Genomic DNA, 6,820 nt, shown 5'->3' on the forward strand with positions numbered 1-6,820 from the left:
AAGAAAAAAATGAGGTCTTATGTCAAAATCACTTTCCAGGTTAGTTCTATTTTCAGTCACTATGTGGCATAATTTATGCCTATGTCAAAAGGCACATTCATTTGAATACTCAGGATCAGTCTTTATACATAAATTAAATCAGAATTTCAACATATTTGCTACAAAAAGAATAATGGAATGGATAATTGGATAATCATAAAAATGAGGAGGAAAGAAATTTCAAAGGTATTTCTAAAAATAGGCTTTTGTAAATAAGTCTATTTGTTATAAATGAGTAAACATGTGTCCATGATTATTGAATACTGATAAACCTAGGTTATAATTTTATTACCCATAATTTTCGGCCAGTCACTTCTCATCTCTAAAACTCTCTATAGTGGCAAGCAGCCAGCATTCTTGGGATTATGTGTAATAAAACTTCTACATTATAAACCTTTTGCATTTCACTTCAAACTGGAGTACATCTGACAAGATAAAATACTAGATAGTTTCAAGTTTGGCTTTATTCTTTAATGAAGAACTAATTAGACCTCCCAAAATTGATAGTTATTGTCATGACTTATATGCTTGTTCATTTTCTACAGTGTCTAGAAGGGGATAAAAGCCAAATATTGGTAAAAATCTATTTATTAAAAAAAAAAAAAAACAGAACAAAACAAAAAATATAACTTTTTCTAACCTGGAAATAAGGTGCTATAAGAACATTTTTGACCCATTCATATTCAAGAAGCAGTCTTTCTCTGTCTCTCTCTGTCTCTCTCACAAACACATAATTTGAAACTTCTAACTTATTTCTTAGTACACAAATCTGTTTGAGGAATTTTAAAATTGTGGAAATATTGAACCAATCACCTGCCATTTTTGCCTTAAGCCACTAACCTGGAAATAAGGTGCTATAAGAACATTTTTGACCCATTCATATTCAAGAAGCAGTCTTTCTCTGTCTCTCTCTGTCTCTCTCACAAACACATAATTTGAAACTTCTAACTTATTTCTTAGTACACAAATCTGTTTGAGGAATTTTAAAATTGTGGAAATATTGAACCAATCACCTGCCATTTTTGCCTTAAGCCAGTAGTTTCTTACTGCTTCCTTTTGAAAATAACTTTGTTAAAACAATTGTTATAATTCTAAATTACAGTCTAAGTAGAAAGATAGTGGTAATGTTAATAATTTAGTGAAGTTTTTTGTTTCTTATATTTCTTTTCCATGAAATTACTTGAATTTCCATTTCTTGGATGACTTTAAATAGTTTTAGCTGATCCTGACTTGCTGCAAGCAGACCTGTCCTACGAGAAATGCTAAAGGAAATTTTCAGATTGAAGAGCAATAACACCAGATAGTTTTGTAGAAAAAAGTGAAGAGCACTAGAAATACTCTTTTTAAAAAGACAACAGATTATTTAATGCAAATATTGTAATACTGTTTTGGGGGTTTATAACATATCTAGATTTAAAATATATGATCATAATACTACAAAGGATGGTGGAGTAAGTGGAAATATAGTGTTATATAGTTCTTACATTATACATAACTTAATATGTTATATATTAACTCAAGGGATATTGTGACAAATTATAGATGCATAATGTAAACCCTAAACAGCTACTAAAATGTAAAATAGAAGTAAGTATTTTAAAAGCCAATAGAGAAAAGAGAGTAGTGTTAGCAAGAGAGTGGTGTAGGGATTTCTAGCATTTATCCCCTCCTAGAAACATCAATTTGAGCAATTATTATATCTTAATATAATACTAATACTAATACTAATATAATACTAATCTTACACAAACTGTCCCAGAAAAATAGAGGAAGATGAAACATGTCCCAACTCATTTTATGAGGCCAACATAAAGCTTTCAAAAACACAGACACAAAAATCCTTAATAAAATACAAGCAAATTAAAATCAACCATATACAAAAAGGATAATATATCAGGACAAAATTGGAGTTATCCCAAGAATGCAAGGAAGATTTAACTTTTGAAAATCAAAATAACAAAAAAATATAAATTTTTGATCTCAACAAATGTAGAAAAAGTTGACAAAATTCAGCAACCTTTCGTGATTAAAAAAGAAAAACTCTAAAAGTGATAATAAAAGGAAACATTCTAAATTTGGTATCAAGTTATGCTGGCCTTAAAACAAGACATTTATTATTTTATAATTCTGAAAGTCAGAAATCCAAAATGGGTCTCACTAGGCTAAAATCATGGTGTCAGCTGGACTGAGTTTCTTCTTTGAAGATCTAAAGGAGAATCCATTTCCTTGCCTTTTCCAGTTTCTAGAGGCTGTCTGCATTCTTTGGTTTGTGGCTCTCTTCCATCTTTAAGCTAGCTAGCAATGACCAGTCAAGTCTTCCCATGTCGCATCACTGATTTTGCCTTTGCCTCCCTCTTCCTCATATGAGGACACTTGTGATTATATTGGGCCCAGGTGGTTAATTTAGAATAATCTCCTTATTTAAGGTCAACTGATTAGCATCCTTAATTCCATCCACTACCTTAACTTCTGGGAATTAGGACATGGACATCTTTGGGGAGCCATTATTCTACCTACAACAATCTATATGTTCACATATTAGCAACCATCCCCTGGATTTTTTCAGAGCAAATCTCAGACATCCTATCATCTCATTTCTTAGCTATTTCAGTATATATTTTTTAAAGAATTCATTAAAAAAAAAAAAGAAAATAATCACACCTAAAAATTATAATTTCTTGGTGACACTGCTCCCTGGTGTCAGAATGTCATACCCAGGCTATTCCCCCACAGGCTACCCACCTTTCCCTGGGTTTCCTTCTGCAGGTCAGGAGTCATCTTTTCCCACTCCGGGTCAGTATCCTTATCCTAGTGGCTTTCCTCCAGTGGGAAGAGGTGCCTACCTACCAGTGCCAAGTAGTGGCTACCCAGGAGCTGGAGGCTATCCTGCCTCTAGCAGTTATCCAGCCCCTGGAGGCTATCCTGGTGCCTCACAGCCAGAGGGAGCTCTTCCTATCCCAGATTTCCTCCAGTCTAAGGGTTTAGAATCCCACCAGCTGGAGCTAGCTTTTCTGGCTATCCACAGCCACCCTCCAGTCTTATGGAGGTGGCCTAGCATAGTTCCCATTATCTGGTGGCTTTCCTGGAGGACAGATGCCTTCTCAGTATCCCGGAGGACAAGCTCCATACTGCTAGCCAGCCTGCTGTAATGACTCAGGGAGTTCAAGGAACAATCTGACCAGCTGCCAACTTCGATTCTGTGAGAGGTGCAGCAATTCTTTGTAAAGCAATGAAGGGTTTTGGGACAGACGAACAGGCAATTGTGGACGTTGTGCCAACCGTTCCAAAGATCACAGGCGAAAAATTCAAGCAGCTTTTAAGACCATGAATGACAAGGATTTAATCAAAGATCTCAAATCAGAGTTAAGTGGAAATATGAAAGAACGGATCCTTGCCCTGTTCATGCCAACTGCATATTCAGATGCCTGGAGTTTACAGAATGCAATGAAAGGAGCAGGAACTCAGGAACGTGTATTGATTGAAATTTTATGCACAAGAACTAATCAGGAAATCTGAGAAATTGTCAGATGTTATTAATTGGAATTTAGACGAGACTTTGAAAAGGACATTAGTTCAGATACATCAGGGCATTTTGAACGTTTACTTATATCCATGTGCCAGGGAAATTGTGGTGAGAACCAGAATGTTAACCACCAATTGGCTCAGGAAGATGCTCAGCATCTCTCTCAAGCTGGCAAGGGGAGACTGGGGACAGATGAATCTAGCTTTAACATGTTTCTTGCCAGTAGAAGCTTTCTTCAGCTGAAAGCTACCATGGAGGCCTATTCCAGGATGGCTAATAGAGATTTGTTAAGCTGTGTCAGCCGTGAGTTTTCAGAAATGTTGAAAGTGGTTTGAAGATTATCTTGCAGTATGCCCTGAACAGCTCTGCCTTCTTTGATGAGAGGCTCTACTATTCTATTAAAGGTGCCGGCACAGGTGACTCCACCCCTGGTCAGGATTGGTCACTTGAAGTGAGATTGATCTTGTACAAATAAAACAGATGTTCAATCAGATGTATCAGAAGACCCTGGGCATAATGATTGCAAGTGACACGAATAGAGATTTCCAAAGGCTTCTTCTGACCTTCGTTGGCCAGTAGGAGGGATTTTTTTAAATAAATGAAGGTAGTCAAAGCTTATCCTTCAAAGCAGTGCCTCACCTCCATGCAGCAATATCAACCATCACCTAACCAAAAGAGCTTTTTATTAGAGGCTGTGTCAGAATATTGCGATTGGTTTGCACATGTGGTTATTGCCTTAATCCCACTGTTATTTTTTCTCTACATATAATCAATGTAAAGCCATATCATAATGATGTAGTAATAATGCAATGTTTGTAAAGCATAATTTTCTTACTACTCTTATTCTAATCAGGATATCAAATTGAAAAATCACAACAATCTCTAAAAAAAAATTAGTTTAAGATCATCAACTATCCAGTAATTATTTAGATTTCCCTTATTCTATCATTTTAAAAATATTTTGCTGTTTGTTTGAAAGAAAAATCAAATAGATCAATACATAGCATTGAATATTTTTTCCATTATAAGGATATTTCTGAGGATCCGTAATATTACTTTAAGTCATTTAATTATACTTGGTTAAATACATGCAAACATAAAACCTGATACCAATTCCTCAAGTGTATGGTTATCAATATCTATAAAATATCTATATATCTATATCTATATATCTATATCTATCTATCTATATATCTGTTTTACTTATATATATATATGTATGTATGTATATGTATATATATTCTTGAAGCAAACTTGTGGATTCAGTTAGAGAAACTTTGTTCCTGTATCATTGCCTGCATAGTTCATTCTGAAATTAGATGGAACATGTCCTATGAGAGTTCTTTATTACTGCCTAAATTTGTTGTTTTAATATCATCATTTAATTATCATTCTTCAGGTGACCGCATTTTGGTCACCTACTATTTGCCAGTCACTTTTTCTAGGTAAGAAAACACAAAGGTTTTGGTCAATTGCTCATAGTGAGTTTTTCAAAAGCTATGTATTATCAGAACTGGACTGTAAGCTCTGCAAAGATGTGAACAAAGTATTATTCATCTTTATATTCCCCAAGGGACCTAAAGAATGCATCTATAAAGTCAGTACCCAATCAATGTTCAATAATTGATTAGACTTGAAAGCCTATATTTTAATCGCTCAGTTAAATTTGGCAGGCAGACCTTGAGAGAAAGAATCATGACTCTATATTTCTTTTCCACTTTAGGATGAAGAAGTGAGTGCGTATGTTTGTGTGTTGGCAGTTATGGTGAAGGGAAGGATGCTTGGTGATAGCAATGGTGTGACAGCAACTGTGGCAATTTAGAGCTAAGCAAGTCATAAGCTGACCTCGTCAGGGGCAGCTTCCTACCAGTCAACATAATAAATGGATACCTATTATGGGTCAGTAGTGATGGATGGAATTTGCTCAAAATAGCATAACATGTTCAGCTCTTTGGGAACCATGAACATTTATCACTAATGATTAATCTTTTCATGAGTCTATTTTGAGGTTAACGGAGTTCTTTTCTTGCATTCTTTGTTCTTTGTATATCAGGCCCATAGTCCTGCTCATTCAGGAAATGTTTACTGTCTGAGTCTGTTATGAATATAGTTCCTGAGTAATTTAATCATGGAACTGCACAGCAGATTTGCCCCAGCTCCTAGAATTATTTCATAATCTATATTTCAGCATTTTCTCACTCTTTAGAATTTCTCCTTTAGACACATATTTTGGCTTGTCATGTGATAATATATAACCCTTTGAAAAATTTAAGATGAGAAAGTAACTAATTTTTACTCACCTGGTACAAATTTTAGTATAATATCTGAAAGGAATTAGACATTAATATACATTAACATATGTTAAAGTAATAGCGTGAACATTAATTCCCCAAAGGTAAAAAGCCTCAGGAAGAGTATACTCATGGAGTACAAGTGAGTTTTAAAATGCATGGCATATGCTGTTACTATAAAAGAGAAAATTTGGTGAATTTGAGAATAGGACTATGCAAACATTATAAAATGGAGAGCTATATCACACTTACATAGATCTGGGGTGTTTAATTACTCAGATGCAGGCTCATTCCTGACTATAGTATAAATCCCTTAAGGGTGAGACCAGAATATGTACATCTTTGAATCACAACTTTGCCATAGAACTCAAAGTGTGTTGCATAGGCCAAAATCATCACCGTCACCTGGGAGCTTATTCGAAATGCAGAATCACAGGCATACTGAATCTGAATCTGCATTTTAAAAATCTCCAAGTGACTTTAATTTACCCTGAAGTTTAAAAAAAACCTGCTCTACCACACTAGCATTGTGTCTATGCCCCATAAGATTCATTACATGTGTTAATTACTCTTAAAAAACAAAGACTTCATAAATTGTAAATATATCCGATAAACGGATCTGAGACAAAAAAAAACATGATGACAGTTTGAGAAAGAAAAAAGAAGCATGATAATAACATGCACATATCAGGATATTGTACTTTTTTGGGAATCCACAATAATTATATGACAAAAGAATGGGATATTCTAGCACACTTATCTTCCAAGTGAGGTGTTTGATCCTGAATGTGTGCAAAATAATCCAATAAAATACAGGAAAAGGAATATTAGAATTTTATTTACATTTTTATTTTTAGAAGAGGCTGTACTAATATTTAATATTCAGGTTGACATTGTTACCTACCTCATTATGCTAGATAGTCCATCAAGTTAGTAGTGGCACTCTCAGTTTATTGAAATTTTCTGC

The 6,820-nt window shown here is 34.6% G+C and overlaps 1 pseudogene; it reads left to right on the forward strand.

Moving 5' to 3' along the window:
* The first annotated feature begins 2,744 nt into the window (after positions 1–2,744).
* LOC102893214 lies at positions 2,745–4,141 on the forward strand (annotated as a pseudogene).
* Positions 4,142–6,820: the final 2,679 nt, after the last annotated feature.

This window comes from Pteropus alecto, unplaced genomic scaffold (genome assembly GCF_000325575.1).
Source record: "Pteropus alecto unplaced genomic scaffold, ASM32557v1 scaffold270, whole genome shotgun sequence".
Classification (NCBI taxonomy): Eukaryota; Metazoa; Chordata; class Mammalia; order Chiroptera; family Pteropodidae; genus Pteropus; species Pteropus alecto.